Source organism: Helianthus annuus, chromosome 14, assembly GCF_002127325.2.
Source record: "Helianthus annuus cultivar XRQ/B chromosome 14, HanXRQr2.0-SUNRISE, whole genome shotgun sequence".
Taxonomy (NCBI): Eukaryota; Viridiplantae; Streptophyta; class Magnoliopsida; order Asterales; family Asteraceae; genus Helianthus; species Helianthus annuus.
In genome coordinates, this window is record NC_035446.2 from 109,183,917 (window position 1) to 109,202,737 (window position 18,821).

The 18,821-nt window shown below is 39.3% G+C and overlaps 2 long non-coding RNA genes across 2 annotated transcripts; one reads left to right on the plus strand and one right to left on the minus strand.

Annotated features, from left to right (window-relative positions):
• Positions 1-1,262: 1,262 nt before the first annotated feature.
• Positions 1,263-6,261, minus strand: LOC110905736. The gene is made up of 5 exons (XR_004878348.1): positions 6,169-6,261; positions 3,834-4,775; positions 2,484-2,582; positions 1,857-2,393; positions 1,263-1,769 (listed from the first exon to the last, which is right to left on the minus strand). It is a non-coding gene; the product is annotated as an uncharacterized LOC110905736 (long non-coding RNA).
• A 253-nt stretch (positions 6,262-6,514) lies between these two features.
• Positions 6,515-8,148, plus strand: LOC110905734. Its single transcript, XR_002573377.1, has 3 exons — positions 6,515-6,628; positions 7,140-7,206; positions 7,944-8,148. It is a non-coding gene; the product is annotated as an uncharacterized LOC110905734 (long non-coding RNA).
• Positions 8,149-18,821: the final 10,673 nt, after the last annotated feature.

Consider the following 18,821-nt stretch of genomic DNA (forward strand, 5'->3'; position numbering starts at 1 on the left):
CATTGTTGGATCAAAACTTAATATAAATTAATAGCTAAATTAAAGAATAATAAAAAACTAAGTGGCGCATCTCATCGAATTGGTTGAAAACTTGGATCAAAATATAGAAAAGTAAAAATAGTAATTAAATTAAAAAGAAAGAAAAATATAAATAGATATTTCATCGAGCATGTTCACATTAGACATCATGAATTCATTTGTTACATATAAAGGCACTAAATTGATGAATTAAAAAAATGGTAAAAATGACCTGACATGACATTGAAGAAATGATCTACTGAATCTTGGCACCTCTGTTAATAGCCTATCTGAATATACTTTGTTAACCAAACAATAACTATAAGTTGGAAAATACAAAAAACAAAACAAACAATTAACACCTATCTAAAAAGGAAAAAGAACAATCACTTGTCAAAATCAAACTAAAAGGATTGAACAATACCTCACCTTCCGTAGACCTGATCGGAATATGCTACCTGACCCTCGGAGACCGTATCTGACCATCAAAGAACCATGGTCATATCAACGATCCGTACAAAGTACCCTCAATCGAAGACCTGTTCTTTCGATGTGGTCAACATTTGACACTGTGGCAAGCGACGGACACAACACCAAATCAACAATGCTAGGAAGTGGTGGCTGCATTTGGTCAAGAGTCCAATGTCAAAGAAAACATCTAGGAAATCCTAACAGGTTAATTACATATGATAAACGAATTAGTTATTGCTATCAAGCAACAATTTCTAAGAAAACCTAACAGGTCAGGCCAATATGATAACTAAACAGATTCTTGATGTCAAAGGATCATCTCTAAAAAACCATAGAGGTTGAGCCGTATGATAACCGAAACGATTATTGTTACCCATGCCACCATATAAAAGCCTAAAAATACATGTAACGGCCATAGTTATCGATAGCGAATATCGGACGATCATTCAAAATCTAACAGTGTTGAAATAAACTTTGAAATGAAAGAAAATGAATAAAAAATCACAAGTCGTTATTAGACAATGATAAGCTGTTTGAGACTTTGATGTTCTTGGCATGATTTTAGATATCCTACTTTCCAAATATAATTTTCTTAGTATGTGCCTCTCTGCATACGCCTTTCCCCTTACAACAAAGCATCACCTACAATCGACCAAACGCACAACAACATAAGTTCCCGTGTGCTACACGGGTGGTCTTACAATAAATTATACTACTAATAAATGTTGACCTAAACTTTTAAATGAAATAACGTTCCATTACTAAGGTATATATTAAATTACAATGAATTGAAATGATGAATACGAAAAATACAAAAACAACTGTGATGAAAACTAAAAAAAACATTAATCCTAATATCACCTAATTGAAGTGTCATGAAAGTGTAGTTGCAGAAAACATAAAATAAAGTAATCATGCATTGCCAATAAACTTTGCAATAAAAAAGAGACATACTTATTATTTCCGGATAAACTAAGTGACTTTTGACCCTAATTAAACTCAATGGTGGACACTTTTAGTTATTTTGTCCATTATGTTATAAACCCAATATATAATATACAAAATGATTTTTTTTTTAAGATTAGAGGCCCTAACAAAATCGTGGCCCTAAGCAGTAGCTTCATTTAAATATCCATACAGACGACCTTGAGTGTAACTCATGCTAAAATGTTGATATAGATAGATGATGAAATAACTAACCTTCATGGCAAGTAAGAATTATCCTGGACAAAAACTCAGCTATCTTGAATGTGGTTAAAGAAGACAGCTCCTGCAAGCACCTGAGATCATTAACCATGACAAAACCAGCAATGAAAACAAAATTTGACACTTATAAAAAAATCAATTTCAAGGTTTTTAAGGTTTACATTTGCTGATAGCTGATAATCACTGCCTGCTACAAACCCCAAGCTTACCATCCCTGAACTTTCCAGTCAGAAAGTTTGCCAATTTTATAAAATAGCAAAGAGGATGGGTTGGCTTAGCTAACGGGTCAAACAGGTCTTTTTTAAAGTAACGTGTCAATTGGAATTAGGTCAATATGGGTTCCGAAAAAAATAGGTGGTGACTTTGTTGACCGAAGTGATGACCTGTAGGTGGTGACGGGGGGTGGTGCTAGCCCATTTGGACCTTAGCTAGGTACATTGGAGTGACCTATTTTGACCCATTATTTAATTTGAGTCACCATAATCAAGCCATTTAGCTAAAAACAATTACCCAAATCAACCCATTTATTAAAGAATAAGTCACGATTTCCAGGTGTATACAAAATATACAAATAAAAAATGTGTAATTTAACTATTTTCAAACAAATAAAAAAAATTACTTATAGATGAAATAATAGGAGGTTGAAGAATTTGCTTTTGCTACAACTTTTCATGCCAATACTTCAAGAAATGCTTAATCTACGTAAAAAGGAAAAGAAAAACATTCATTAACATGATAAATGTGTATTAACATCCACATATAGAAAAGATCAAACCAATAGTTCTCACATTTCCATGTACGAGCAGATCTTGATTTATCAGTTCGATATCTTGAGTAAGCAAAGGCACTTTTTCCAAGATGAGAGAATATCCAACATAATAATAGATCTGAAAAAGGCCAATTGCAATCGGAAATAATTAAATAATTAACTTGTTTATGCCATGACGGTAACCGGTAAAATATGCAGAGTACCACCATTTTGCATTCCTTGAGGAAGTGATAGACAACCATTCATGTATTTGGAAATCTCAAAACATTAGCAACAAATGGCAAAAAAAAAGATAACATTCAGTAGTTCAGTATGGTAATTAAAATAAGTTTTTTAGAAAGATAACTAATTAGTAATTTGGCTTTCTAGTAATAAAAAGGGCTTTCGAATTGAACTTATCATAATTAATTTTTTTTTTGAAAGGTTTATATTTGGTCAACAAAAAACTACTTAATGTTCGTTTATGTTTGGTCAATTATGTTCATTAGTGTTCGTTATGTTTACTATATTATGTCCGTATAAGTTTTTTTGTGTATATTCGTGAATTGTTCGTTTAAGTGTTAAACGAATGAGTATAAACAAACACGAACATGTTCATTCTCTTTCTCTTAATGAACGAACATGAATAAAAAATGTGTTCCATTATATGTTCGTGTTCGGTTCGGTTACAGGTCTACTCATGTGGTTTCTTGAAATTTTGAATAAAACTATGGTTTATTAAGGAAAAAATTATTTCTAAAAAAAGTAATTGAAAAAACTGACCTCATATAGAGCATTTCCATGACCGTCTTGAATAAGGGGCCTGTAGTTAGGGGTGCAAACGAACCGAGCTACTCGCGAGCTACTCGCGAGCTACTCGAGCTCGACTCGAAAAAAACCTCGAACGAGTCGAGCTTAAACGAGCTCGAGCTCGAGCCCGAGCCTAAAAACAATCTCGTTTAGTAAACGAGCCGGAGCCCGAGCTTCGCTTATCGAGCTCGAGCAGGCTCGCGAACCTAAACGAGCTTCCTGTTTATATATTTTTTTATTAATATATTAAACGTATATTTATATAATAATAATTACCATTTATATAAATATAAAAAATAACTAACTTATATGTAAAATAATAATAATTATAATTAATAAATACTAAATGAGTCGAGCCCGAGCCGAGCTCGAGCTTGAAAAATTACATTCGAGCCGAGCTCGAGCTCGAGCTTTCATATGTTAAACAAACTCGAGCCTGGTCGAGCTCGGGCTCAGCTCGGCTCGTTTGCACCCCTACCTGTAGTCTCCAAGATAAAACTGTTGCCAAGCTTATATGGTGTCATTCACGGTGATGTTTTTTAAAAAAAAAGTATTTCATACTTTTGTATTTAGTTTATACCTGATCATACTTAGCATCATTTTGCACCTCTCCTTGTCCAGTTCAGATGATTCATGAGGGGTTAAAGAATTTTAAATCGCATTCAAGTTCATCAACGGGGCTGTTCAGAAGTGTTTTCTTTTCTTCCAAATTCATCAATTGATCCCCTTCAATAATATTGTCGGTTTCTAAATTCAGATCGATAATATTTTCTAGACCCCAATCTGAATACTCAAATGCTAGAGCATCACTATGTGAACTTTCATCATAAACTACTTCCTCTTCAAATCTGTTATCAAGATTTTGACTATTGGTAGAAGAAGAGTTTAGATTAACTTGAGTGGTGTTATCCAAAGTCTCGTTTATTGGTAGACTGTCCGTTTCACCAATAAGATGTTGACTGATTTCAGAGATGATTTGCTCTGAATGGGGGCAAACCAGTAGATGATGGTTTATGACATAATTCTTCATGAGTCGAAGGAGCTTTTTTCGGGTTCTTTGTGTTACTATCAACAGTAGTGTCTTTGACTTCTGCAACTGAATTTGTAGAAGTTTCAGCCAAATTAATACCTTTTGAAGGCACTACTTGTGCTTCATGTACAGGATCCATCACCCGAGTAAGACCAAACTCATCCACAATACCAGAGAAAAAGTTCTTCACGTTCGCACTGACAGTTTCCATTTGGTTCCCCACAGTTTCCATTTGTTTTCCCACAAATGAAATGGGTTCCTGAAGAAAAAAAAAACATGAAACTTACATGATAATCTTGAAGACCAACTGCAAAAAGAAACTAAAACTATTACATAAAAGCATCAAGAAGCATTCCTTGCATACAAGTTTATCAATATCCGTGCGTATATCTTCTAACTTCTGGCACATGTTGGTAACCCAAGCTTTACTGCTCCTATTCATTGTGAATGTTAACTACTCACAGCTGGAATAGAAATCACGAAAGCTTGTGTCTGCTTCAGAGGAACGAAAACATAGGTTCCAGTTATACAAATGTCAACAAAAAATCACATCGAGACGATATTTAATAGAAAAATCAATATACCTAAACCAAAATCGCATTCCATAGTACATACATATATCTAATGGCATATAGAAGATATAATTTTCTAGAAACACACCATATAATATTATCAACGGTGATTAAAGGAAAATCAAAACAGTAGATATGATCTTCTAGAAACATTCAATCTCCAAATTAAATTAATTAATCGTTTGAGCTTTAACTTTTTACAAATATCATCTACAACCTAAGTTCGTATTCACTCTCATAGGTTTAATCGAAACTCTCAACCACAGTTCAGCAGATTCATATAATCAAATACTTTTCATATTATATAAACATTAATTACAGAATAATCTGAAACTCACCAGGTTTTGCTGAATAAAGTTGTTCAGTTAAAAGTACCTTTTCTAGTCAAACTTCATATAATACGATAGTTCTTTATCATGTACAAACCGATTATACGCATACGAATTAGGTTTTACTGGATGCGCGTGAGTTATATGCGATACAATTTATGAATAACTAGACTTTCAACTCTCGAAACTTCAATAATCAAGTCGATCACTCGCTTTTACAATTTACGAATAAATGAAATTCAGATCTAAAAAACCAACTTTATAATACATGAATAATACAGTTTACAAAACCAGTCAAGTTGAAATGTGATGATCACTTAAAATGATAAACCATAAAAACAAATAATAAACAACCAATTACATATGTGAATTTGTGATTTTGAAAGGCACAACCAGACAAATTCCCATGTCGTGGAAGTGCAGCAGTGCTCCTTCATTCTTCATAACGACTATAACCAAGCTGCCAACCAATAAAGCAAGCACCTTCATGGACTGAGACCGTGGAAGCTCCGTTAGCACCTTAAGGCTGTCTTTATCCTGAGAACCCTCGGGAATATTCAGAGACTCGGCTAATGCTTCTAGGCCCACATTTGGAGACAGACCAAGCACCTCTCTTACCCACTCACTATCTAATAATAATAAACCGGACTGGCTTATTATCTGAATGAGATCGGAAAGAGAGGAGGTAGCCCAAATCTTCCAATAGGCGCATACGAAAGGTTCTGAAAGAATTGAAAAAGCTCTGAAAAAGAAACAACCCGACCTGAGGAACTACCAACAACGGAAGAACTAGCAACAGCGGGAGAAAAGCCAGCAGTGAAAAACCAGATCAGAGACAGCCCTACCGAGAATTCGTCTCAATTAGGCGCTTGTAGGAGACTAGGAGGGGGCCAGCCGTCAAGTAGAAAGGAGAGATGAGGGCACATAAGTTTACCAAAAGACAGTCGGCTTATACGATTTGTAATAAAAGCATAAGCAAGCTACCTGCAACTCTCTAAGCGTCGCCACAACATTCCAACAACCATCTCCTCCCCCACCATCTCCCACCACCGCATCCTCCTCCATTATCCTTATCGTGTAACATCCCGAAAATATAAAACTTTATATTAGGATTATAAAGTATAAATAAACAAGAATTTACTAACTAGGAATTTTAACCTAGTTAGCTAATAGTCTAGAAATAACTTATAATAGGGTTAAAAACAGCCAAACTATAAGTTATACAAAAGAGGAGGGGTTAATCTTGTAAAAACCTAAAACTAGAATTAATTAAAACAAAAACCAAACACACCATTTGGTGTCTTGTCGATCAGGAACGTAGGAGGAGCGACCAAAGCTTCTCACCAAACCCCAACTCCACAAATTTGATCAATTGAAGGCTAATTCCTGTCCTAAATCGAAATCTGAACATAGATTCATGATCCTCATCACAAGGGGGTACAAGGTATGTGAAATTTGGTGCTAATTCTCTGTTTGAAATTCTCATGAAATTGGGATAATCTGAAATTCATGGTTGCATGTTTGTTTTATGATGAATTAGGAACCATATAGTGTCCAGGGACAAACCCTAGACAAATACAAGTTGAAATCATGTGAAATTTTAGTGAAACCTATGAACACCATTGTAGGTGGTTAGTGGGTTATGTGTAATTTGATGAACACTAGGAGATAGAGTGCTGACCTAGTGTAATTTGACAATTTTGAAGTGATTTCAGAAATTTAGAAGTTAACAATCATGTAAAATGGTTGATTGGGGTGAAATTAGGGCTAAGTGATGAGCTAGAAATTTGCTATATAATATGTAAAAATCCCCCCCCTAAAGTGTTTGTGAAAATGCCTCAAAGAAGGCTTAAAATTGAAATTCAAAGTTCAAACGCATAATTATGATGTTTAGGTATATTATGCGATATGTGGTTTAAAGAGAGTTCTAAACATGTCATTAATGAACTCTATAGGAAAGGACGTAGGAGCGTCAAACGGACAAGCGGGTGGCGAATCACGTTTGAAAGGCCTACATTGAAGGTATGTAACTTGACCCGTTACATTAAATGAATCGTTGTTAAATTTTGCGAAGTCTCATTTTAGGATAAATAGGGTGTCGATTGTAGCGACCATGATCGTTACTTGAATTACTAGTCTAAGAATGATAAAGAATCGTTTGGTAGTCATCATATTGGGGAATTCCATAAGATGAGCCAAACGGGTCATTTAATTGTGTAAATTGTTGTTTAGTGTTTTAGAGAGTCAAAATGGAGTTGGAAATCACAAGAGCATTAAGCCATGAGATTGGTCAAGAAATGCGAGTGATGATAAGCCCGAGATGTTGGGTATAAAGCATTATAAGTTTACTAGCTAAATGGTAGTAAATTGTGTCAAGTACAAATGGGTCGAATAAATGCATAACGACATATAGACTTTCTGTCCATAAGTTAAAATTTTGGTATGACTATCGTATTAGGCACGTTGGTAGTGAAATTACAGACATATAGGAAAAAGAATCACTAAAAAAGGACTTACGGATCATAAGTTATGGCTATTTTAAGTTGGGACTTGATTAAACTTTGAGCTGGAAATGTACAACATCAAATGAACGAACATTCTGTGAAAATCAGGGCTAGGCGTGACGCCTAGGCCCTTGGCGTCACGCGACGCCCCCTTTATCCGAGAAAATTTTATTTTTTGATTTTTTGACTCTTGGAACTTGTTTATATGCATTGTAACTTTATCAAAACTAACATTTGTTGTGGTTTTGATCTTAGGTGACGTTGGAACTAACCGGAAGATGATCGAGCTAGCTTTTGAAGAACCAAACACTATTTACAAGCTTCCGCAATGTTTTAAACTTTAGTAGATTATGTTTATGGGTTGTAAACAAATTGTTAAACAACTTTTGGATGTTTTAACTTAGTCGTTAGTCGACTGAGGTCTTGCTACTAATGAACTATACTTATGAAATCTATGTTAACTAGGCATCTTTTATCTAAAATGGTTTGAACTATTATTAAATTCAAGTAAATTAGACGGGTGTTACAAGTTGGTAATCAGAGCTTAAGGTTGTCAACAAAGTGTTCGGTTCAAGCTCGATCGATCGTCCGGTAAGAATTAACTTATTATGTTAACAAATTATGTCTTATGTAAGAATGAGAAAGTAATTGAAGTGCATGGAAGAGCGTGTTAACACACCCAAACCCGGAAAGTGCACCAAATGTGAACGGTCAAAGCAAGTTGAGAACTTGGCTAAATTGAAACAAAAGAAGCAATGTTATAAATGAAATGTTTAACGTTTAAATGTAAACATTTCAGTTTCAAGATGTCTGATGGAAATGATGATGATCCGGTGCAAACAAGCACCGAACAAATGAAAGAGATAATTGCCGAAGAAGTAGGGAAGACAATTGAAGGTAGCCTATCCGGGTTTATAGACAAGATTCAAAGCACGGTGTTGTCGCTTGTCGAAGAGCGAGTTAAAAGGTTGGAGGATAGTGTCAACCTTATGAAAGACAAAATTGGAGAACGTAAAGGGTGCTCATATAAGGAATTCATGGCATGTAAACCGCCAATATATAATGGGGAGGTCGACCCGATAATATGTTAAAGATGGTTGAGTGACATCGAAGGAGTGTTTGAACGAACCCAATGTGACGTAGGTGACTTTGTTGCTTACGGAACTGGTCAATTGAGAAATCAAGCCAAGGATTGGTGGGAAAATAAAAAGAAGGAAATGGGAGCCGAAGCGGCAAGGGTCATGACTTGGGATGAGTTTAAGGTGCCGTTCCTTAAACACCATAGTCCCAAAGCAGTTATCAACAGGATCAAAGAGGAATTTATCCAGTTAAGACAAAAGGGAGAATCAATTGATAAGATCACGGGCATCTTCATGGATAAGCTGAGGTTTTGTGACGAGTTAGTCACCACTGAAGAGCAGAAGATATACTATTATTACAACATGTTGAGCGCTGAATATATGGAGTTTATGACTCCTTCAAAATACGAGACCCTTACCGAAATCATAAACGTTGCTCGGGAACGGGAAATCGAGTTGAAGAAACAAGTTGAAAGAGGTGAGCGAAGGGCACAAGATGTGAATCCAAGCCCTACAAAGAAAGCCCGAACTGGAGAATCGGGAAAGAAGGTTGATGCTAAAGGCGGGTCGCCAAGTTGCAAAGTATGTGGAAAGGGGCACAAAGGCAAGTGCCGCTTCAAAGACAAGCCATGTCCGGTATGTGGGAAGACTGGGCACACTGCATCGTTATGTCCCGGAAAAGTTTCCGTTTGTTACAAATGTTATCAACCCGACCACAAAAAGTCTGAATGCCCCGAGTTGGTTGGAAAGAGAGACACAAAATGTAACAACCCGCACCTTCGTGCGTTGTTACTACTCGATACACTCGTTGCGCCTAGCACCGGAGATTCGGATCATAATGTAACTATATCAATTATATCGCTAAATCGAAGTACAATCGAATAATTACGCATATTCTATCGCTATTACAAACCTATTTCGCATAACACTCACGATGATGTCGAATATGGGCCTAAACTACCCTTCTCGATGAGCGTGAGGTGTCAAAATGTGAGTAATCAACGCTAACGAAGGTTATCGGGTGAGTACTATGACTCTAACCGTCATGACGATGATGGCAATATGAGTAAGTGGTGCCCCGATAATCATTGTGGCACATCACATCGTAGAACGCACTCGAAGGCACGCGTAACTCGATCACCGCACTGAGAATTGGATACATAATTACGTATATACGGCCCTTTTGTGATTAATAATAATAAATAATTTAATAATTATACAAATATATGAAAATATGGCTCAAACCGTCGAAATCGCACCAAAAACGGGATCAAAAGGCTTCCGAACGGATCAATTCGATCAGGCTAGTCAAATCAATCATCGAACTCAAGTGTGGAGATTCTAGTACTTTTATACGTGTGTGTGTGCCTTATGTGTTAAAGTGTGTGGTGAATCAATCAAATCAATCAAGACTCAAAGGTGAATCAAACTCAATGGAAATCGAACCCGAAATGGTTGTAAGGATGCTCGTATGTTAGATATAGTAGTTGGGACTAAAAGTAATTTGATTAGGAATTCTATCATTCTCAAATCATCGTTCATCGAAGCCGAAATATCAAAAATCGTCGCGAAACACTCAAAACCAGGCAAGCCGATCGAACAGGGCAACCTGATCGAACAGGCTAGCCGATCGAACAGGGCAACCTGATCGAACAGGCTAGCCGATCGAACAGGGCAACCTGATCGAACAGGCTAGCCGATCGAACAGGCTGTTCGATCGGGCAGCTGCTCGATCAGGGATGCTGTTCGATCAGCTGACCCTCTCCTCTTTTGGAAGCCTATAAATAGGGCTGCCTTTGTCAAACTTTCCACTTTTGGAAAAGCTCTGACCGACCAGCCTCTTCTTCTCACTAAATCTCAGATTTCTCTCAAACCGGTAAGTATTACGCTCTAATCCTTGTACGTTTTTGTTCATTAATCGATTCTACATCTTTCTATCTTTCAAAACTTGGATTTCATCCATGAAATCACCAAGATCCAGGTGTTCTTGGGTGATGTCATCATGTGTTCTTCAAGAACACTAAGTTTTGGCATCATTCCACCATGAATAGCTTAGATCTAACCGATTTCCACATAAATAACCTAAAATCTACCAAAGATCTTAACATTTCACGGTGGAAAAGGATTGGAAGATGGGTTTTCATCTATCTTTCAACTCTTTTACACTCAAAAAGGTGAAAACGAGACTTGAACCGATTTATAAGCCATTCTAAACAAACACATGGTTCAAGATTCGGGTTTTACCAAGAGATATACCGATTTCGGGTAGAACGTTAAACTTAAGTTCCAAACCGCCTCTGGCCGAGCTTGGGTGATTCCTGCTCGAGTCAGTAGACTAAGTAGGGACTTCAGCTTTGTGGTTCAACTCGTAGTCAAAATACCTCTAAAACATCAACAATTAACGGGAATAACCAAGTGTTAAGTGATAGGTTAACCAAATCGAGAAGCTGGCCGAACGGCTAGGCTGTTCGATCGAACAGCCCAACCGAACGACTACGCCAGCCGATCGGCTAGGCTAACCGATCGACTAGCACCTGGGCCCTCAAACTCAAAGGTGTAGTATTGACGAGGTACTGTTCGATCGACTACGCCACTCGATTGTAATCATCACTACTCGAATCATGAGATACTACACTTCAAAACACTTAGACTTTTCGAAACATTGGAATGTCACCCGATCGAGCATGCCAACCGATCGAGTGACATATTTGAAAACAGTGAAGTGCTAGCCGATCGGTTGGGCTAACCGATCGAACAGCTGTTCGATCGGCCAACTTGAACGGTAGTACAAACCATCATACACAAACACATCCTTCTCATCAAAGGAAGAAACAATCCACTTGAAGGAACCAGCCGATCGAGCCAGCCAGCCGATCGAATGGATGTTCGAACGGACTTTCAAACCAATCGAACAGCCCACTCGATCGAACTGCTGTCCGATCGAATGGCCTACTCGATCCAAGTACATTGTTTACTTTTTCCGCGTTACTCATCGTTGTGTTATCGAACTATTCAGGCTAACCTATTCTCAGTACTCCTTTCAATCCACGATCAACCACTGTGAGTATACTTGACCCCTTTTATCGAATTTTGGGTGTAACATACGTTCCATAAAAAAACAAACTTATCAAACGAATGATTTAATTGGACTATTTATCACTTGCGAATAACTGTTTGCATAGATATACGTGATGCTAGTACATGTATGCTAGGACTTATACTCGTGACGTCCCACCAAGACTAGTATAGTACTATTTCGCCCGACGGGGTCTAGTTATGCCATCAAGAGTCGAGCATCGAGGACTTAGCTGGTAGTATCAGTTTTGTGAGTATATATGTTGTGTATTACGTTTATGCATGTGGAAATTCGCAGCATTTTCAATCTATCACACTATCACATATCAAACCTGTATACTCGCCAATACTTTTGTATTGACAAGGTTTTAACGTATGTTGCAGGTTTAGCCGAAGTATACATCAAATCAAGCTAGGAAGTCTAGAAACTCATCTAAAATCTAGGTTGTCGGATTTGAATTGTTCGAGAGGACAAGAAATCTGTGATGACTTACGTGATTGTATTGTTTGTTAGTATGGGATGACAAATGTAATAAATATTATCGCAATATAGTTGTTATGGATTCTCTTGAGCAATCTGATTCGCCTAGTGCCGCGCCCCGATGATTCCGCCATCGGTTGGGGTGTGACAGATTGGTATCAGAGCCATAACTATAGGGAATTAGGCAAAGTTTGAGACTCGACCTAGTCCGGGTCGACGTCTTAGAAAAATTGACCTAGTCTATAGTCTAAGTACCTACAGGCCGACTCTTACGAACTCGTTAGGGTTTGTTTGGGCCAACTTGCTACTCTCGATCTAATTTGTTGAAAGTTACAACTATTGTGTGAACACCGCATACTACAGCTCCACACAAAGAGCCTTTTCTAAGGCTAGAATATTACTTAGCCTTTCCTAAGGCCGACACAGTACACATGTTTTCAAAACTACTCGCATAACAAAACCGAGTGATCTAGTCGAGACCAGGTGTGAAAACCAATAACTCTCGATAGGATCACTCACTCAGCGTATTTTTCTAGCACGAGAACTCTTTGTTGAGCTAGGAGTGACATCCACATCTCGACAAAAGGTCTCCATTTCGAAATTCTGGTGGAACTCTCGGATTTATTCGATGAGCACAACCACAAATGGGAACGAAGTTGTTAAGCCAGGGGTGAAACCCATACCTTAATCAACTGTTCCACTCCATAAAATGGTTTACAAAAGCTCTCACCAAGGACACGACCATAACAACTACTCAGGCTACGCGAAGACTAGAGAGACGAATGTCAGGAGCTGCATCCCAGTGGAAGCATGAGTCCCCTAGGTCAACGCGTATGCCCGAACTTGTTTGGGTATAGTCGGGTTACTTGGGTAGTCAACGCCTAAACACCCAAGGCATTCTATCTAAACTATTACGTATATGGTATCGATTACGTCTATGAGTTTTCAAATTTAAGCTTTACGATTTACCGATTTCTCGATTTATCGAATTTACGAACCTCGATTTACAAAGCGCACAACCTGCACAGCCATCGCAATCTAAAACAAAGACCGAATGATCGCAACAAAACAAACGCCTAAGTACTCGAATTCGCTTACGCTATTTCTCTTGTCACGTCCTCGCAAATTCTGAATCAATATCTATGTGTAACCTACAACTATATCTATATGTATTAAATACAAAACGAATCAATTATGTGAGAGTTTAGGAATCTAGAATTTTCCTATGTGGCTCCTATGTGTTTAAATTAAATATCAAGTTTTGATCGAATCAAATCGCATCAAAAGTTCAGAAATCATTATGATCGAATCTCATTCCGAATCCTTCTGTCTAGATGCCTTCCAACAACTCGATCTCGAGACGAGTAGCTAGGAGAAGAGCCCAACGACGCGCCGATAAGAGGATTGCCTCAATTGTGACCAAGGAAGTGGTCAAGCTCATTCCTCAAATTGTCGCGCAAGTGCACTCTCAAAGCCACTCTCGAGCCCCGGAAGACGTCAAGACGGAATCTGCATTCCTCTACAAACACTTCAAAGCCTGTGATCCGATGCCTTTTACAGGTGAAGGAGATGTTTCTCAATTACTCCAGTGGTTCGATGCCATCGAGGTTACCCTTCGTCAGAGTGGGTGCCCCGAGGACCTTCAAACTACTTGCGCCACCGGAGTATTCCAATCCCGAGCACTCGATTGGTGGACCGCCGAACGCAACAAACGTGGGATCTCCGCAGCTTACGCCCTCTCATGGGGTGAGCTGAAGGAACTCATGAAGGAAGAATATTGTCCCCCTCACGAAGTCCAGAAGCTAGAGAACGAATTCTGGGAAATCAAGCAAACCGAAGGTGACAATGCGAGCTATACAGCAAGGTTCAAACAGCTCAGCATAATCTGCCCAAGTCAAGTCGACACTCCGAAGAAAGCTATCGCGAAGTATATTCGTGGCTTACCAGGGTGTGTGGGTGATTTTGTCGAAGCTGCAAAACCTACTACCATCGAAGAAGCCTACCGTCTAGCCGCAGAGCTCAACAGCAAACGAGTCGTAAACGGATTCTTCTCCAAGAAGCCTGTCAAACGAGCTCATCAAGCAATCATCATCAACTCGTCCGACGATTCCTCTGGAGAATCGGTCGATGGATCATCTGACAGCTCCTCGGAGGATTCTTCTAAGAATTACTCCGACGATGCCTCCGCTAAATCGTCAGGCGAATCCGAAGACGACGCCGCATCAACTCAGGAAGCCCAACCGAGCCACAAACGAAAGACCGTGAGCCCAGACTCTTCAACAACTGGACTGCCGCAACCCGAACCTCTCCGATCAGTCCCAGCTCAGCCACAACGAGCTTACAATGGATCTCATCCCCTGTGTTTCGCATGCACGTATCATCACCCGCTAGAAGCAAAATGTCGCTATTGCGCAAATTGCAACTGGTATGGGCATTATACGTCGCAGTGCCGTACAGGACCGTAACCTGGAAGGAAGTCATCAGCAACCGCCGTCTCCGCAAGTATCCACAACAACGTTATTTTGATCCTAATGTTGTTGTAATAATCCGACTTATCGCTATCATTTCTGGAACTTATTTCATATATCATCGTGTGTGGATTCTATTTCTCTTACAATCGAGCACTATCTAGACGCTAGCACTATGTACTATATTATGTATTTTATCCCTATAACACTCTTAGAACGAGGTACGGTATACGTGCAAGGGACAACTAATCACGGGTGCACACGGGATTATCTTGGTCAGTGCACGGAGATCGTAGTGAAGTTCTAATGGTGCCATAACGTTTAAAAGCACGGTCAAGGCCGTGTCAACAAAGTGTGACACCAAAGCACGGGGCATAAGTAGTAGGGGTGACGCGGGGGTACGCTTTACCATACTACCGAAACTTCGTGAAGAAAGTGCCATGTGGAGTTGGACGTTATTAGACCTATTATACTATTATGGTTAATTTGACACTCTACCATCAATCACAAGGCGTAACAAAACTAAACCGCATCACTGCGAGGCTTCTCGTAAGTCCGCGTACACAAATTGCCACATCGATGAACTTAGGTAAGTTCACCCCGAAGAGCAATTGGAGCAACGCGAGACTGGTCGTAAAGTCTAGAACGCAACTTAATCGCAGTTTTGCCGGATCTATCTCGCAATCAAATCAATCGATATATGGCTCGGAATCGCAATCGTATCATGTGTTTGCCTAGAAATCTCTAACGCTAGTTGTTGTCAATTGTGTGAACCTCTATCAGCTGGTGTGGATCGCCTATTGTGGATTCGCTAGACGAGTATCGAGAATCACTCGCCGCCTTCCACTCTTAACGCGCCTCGCACCTAATCCACCAACTCGATACTCTTATCATGGTTCGCTATTACTTATCAATGCACGCATTCTACGTGTCATGTTAGCGCACAAGACCTCGCTTCACGAGACGAAACTAACAAGGTTGAAACATGGTGATGTTTTGACCATATTAGTTGACTTTGTGGAAAAAGGCCGTGTGGGCTAGCCTTAGTACTATTCGTGGTGTAATCAGTTCAATCAATCGTCTATCACTCGCAACGCAACAATCGTCGCTTATCAATCTGTTGAAATCTATTGTCTATCGATGTGCGAATGTTACTTGGAAGTCATCGCAGGTGGTGTAATGTTAGGGTGCATGACATTGCTTCACAAGATAAAACTAATATGGAAACATGGTGTTTGTCATATTAGCAAGTCTTGTGGAAACGTGCCATGCGAACTTCGTGTGGAATCAAATCGAAATCTCATTTACCCGAATCAAAATCGTGTCATTCGTTGCCCAACCAAGCATACCATATCAGCGTTGTGCGACCGGACTACTCGCACCCGCTGCCTACGCTTGGTTTGCATCCAACTTATTTCTATTCAAAACTCGGTCTAGCACCTCATCGCTAGGATCAAGGAAACCGAAATTCTATCTGTGTCGTATCGGCACACGTGACACCGCCGCACGAAAAAGAGATAATATGGGTAAAACATGGTGGATACGCCGCTGGTACTTCCTATATATAAGTGTTTTAGTCATATTAACAAACTTTCGTGGGAAAGTGCCACGTGGGGCCCGATGTAAATTGTTTTCTGTATCATTAAAGAAAAACCTATTTTTATAAAATTTTTACTAAAACCGTTGGACAAATGAAATTCCTTACAACATGGAGAAAACATTGAATCAGTTTGGCTCCGTGCCCAATGAAAATTTCATAAGTCCAATTCTTTTCTTAAAAACCTTTGCAATGACCGACAGGAATCTTCCCGAGAACGAGGGTTCGGCAGTCGAGTTCCGCTCGAACCCACGTTGTAGGAAAGTTTTCTTAAAACTTATTTTGCCACCTGATTCTTTTAAAATGTAAAACTCAAAACCTGTTATCAAATAACAAAACCCTCCACATAGCGCTGGTGTGGACATCAAAACGGTCGACACCGCGCCATGAGGAGATTCTTCTTAATTAACTTCGGAAATTAATCGAGTATTGGTAAGTTTAAAACGCTATAGAATTGCTTTTTGTGTGTGTTATCACTTCTAAGTAATCGAATCGTATGCTCTCTCTATTTTCACTCGCCAAATCGTAATCGATCGCTCGTTATCTAGACGCTAATAATCTCTACTCTCAATCGCATCAACTCTTACAACCCTACTATTGGATTAATTTCGGGACGAAATTTCCTAAAGGAGGGGATACTGTAACAACCCGCACCTTCGTGCATTGTTACTACTCGATACACTCGTTGCGCCTAGCACCGGAGATTCGGATCATAATGTAACTATATCAATTATATCGCTAAATCGAAGTACAATCGAATAATTACGCATATTCTATCGCTATTACAAACCTATTTCGCATAACACTCACGATGATGTCGAATATGGGCCTAAACTACCCTTCTCGATGAGCGTGAGGTGTCAAAATGTGAGTAATCAACGCTAACGAAGGTTATCGGGTGAGTACTATGACTCTAACCGTCATGACGATGATGGCAATATGAGTAAGTGGTGCCCCGATAATCATTGTGGCACATCACATCGTAGAACGCACTCGAAGGCACGCGTAACTCGATCACCGCACTGAGAATTGGATACATAATTACGTATATACGGCCCTTTTGTGATTAATAATAATAAATAATTTAATAATTATACAAATATATGAAAATATGGCTCAAACCGTCGAAATCGCACCAAAAACGGGATCAAAAGGCTTCCGAACGGATCAATTCGATCAGGCTAGTCAAATCAATCATCGAACTCAAGTGTGGAGATTCTAGTACTTTTATACGTGTGTGTGTGCCTTATGTGTTAAAGTGTGTGGTGAATCAATCAAATCAATCAAGACTCAAAGGTGAATCAAACTCAATGGAAATCGAACCCGAAATGGTTGTAAGGATGCTCGTATGTTAGATATAGTAGTTGGGACTAAAAGTAATTTGATTAGGAATTCTATCATTCTCAAATCATCGTTCATCGAAGCCGAAATATCAAAAATCGTCGCGAAACACTCAAAACCAGGCAAGCCGATCGAACAGGGCAACCTGATCGAACAGGCTAGCCGATCGAACAGGGCAACCTGATCGAACAGGCTAGCCGATCGAACAGGGCAACCTGATCGAACAGGCTAGCCGATCGAACAGGCTGTTCGATCGGGCAGCTGCTCGATCAGGGATGCTGTTCGATCAGCTGACCCTCTCCTCTTTTGGAAGCCTATAAATAGGGCTGCCTTTGTCAAACTTTCCACTTTTGGAAAAGCTCTGACCGACCAGCCTCTTCTTCTCACTAAATCTCAGATTTCTCTCAAACCGGTAAGTATTACGCTCTAATCCTTGTACGTTTTTGTTCATTAATCGATTCTACATCTTTCTATCTTTCAAAACTTGGATTTCATCCATGAAATCACCAAGATCCAGGTGTTCTTGGGTGATGTCATCATGTGTTCTTCAAGAACACTAAGTTTTGGCATCATTCCACCATGAATAGCTTAGATCTAACCGATTTCCACATAAATAACCTAAAATCTACCAAAGATCTTAACATTTCACGGTGGAAAAGGATTGGAAGATGGGTTTTCATCTATCTTTCAACTCTTTTACACTCAAAAAGGTGAAAACGAGACTTGAACCGATTTATAAGCCATTCTAAACAAACACATGGTTCAAGATTCGGGTTTTACCAAGAGATATACCGATTTCGGGTAGAACGTTAAACTTAAGTTCCAAACCGCCTCTGGCCGAGCTTGGGTGATTCCTGCTCGAGTCAGTAGACTAAGTAGGGACTTCAGCTTTGTGGTTCAACTCGTAGTCAAAATACCTCTAAAACATCAACAATTAACGGGAATAACCAAGTGTTAAGTGATAGGTTAACCAAATCGAGAAGCTGGCCGAACGGCTAGGCTGTTCTATCGAACAGCCCAACCGAACGACTACGCCAGCCGATCGGCTAGGCTAACCGATCGACTAGCACCTGGGCCCTCAAACTCAAAGGT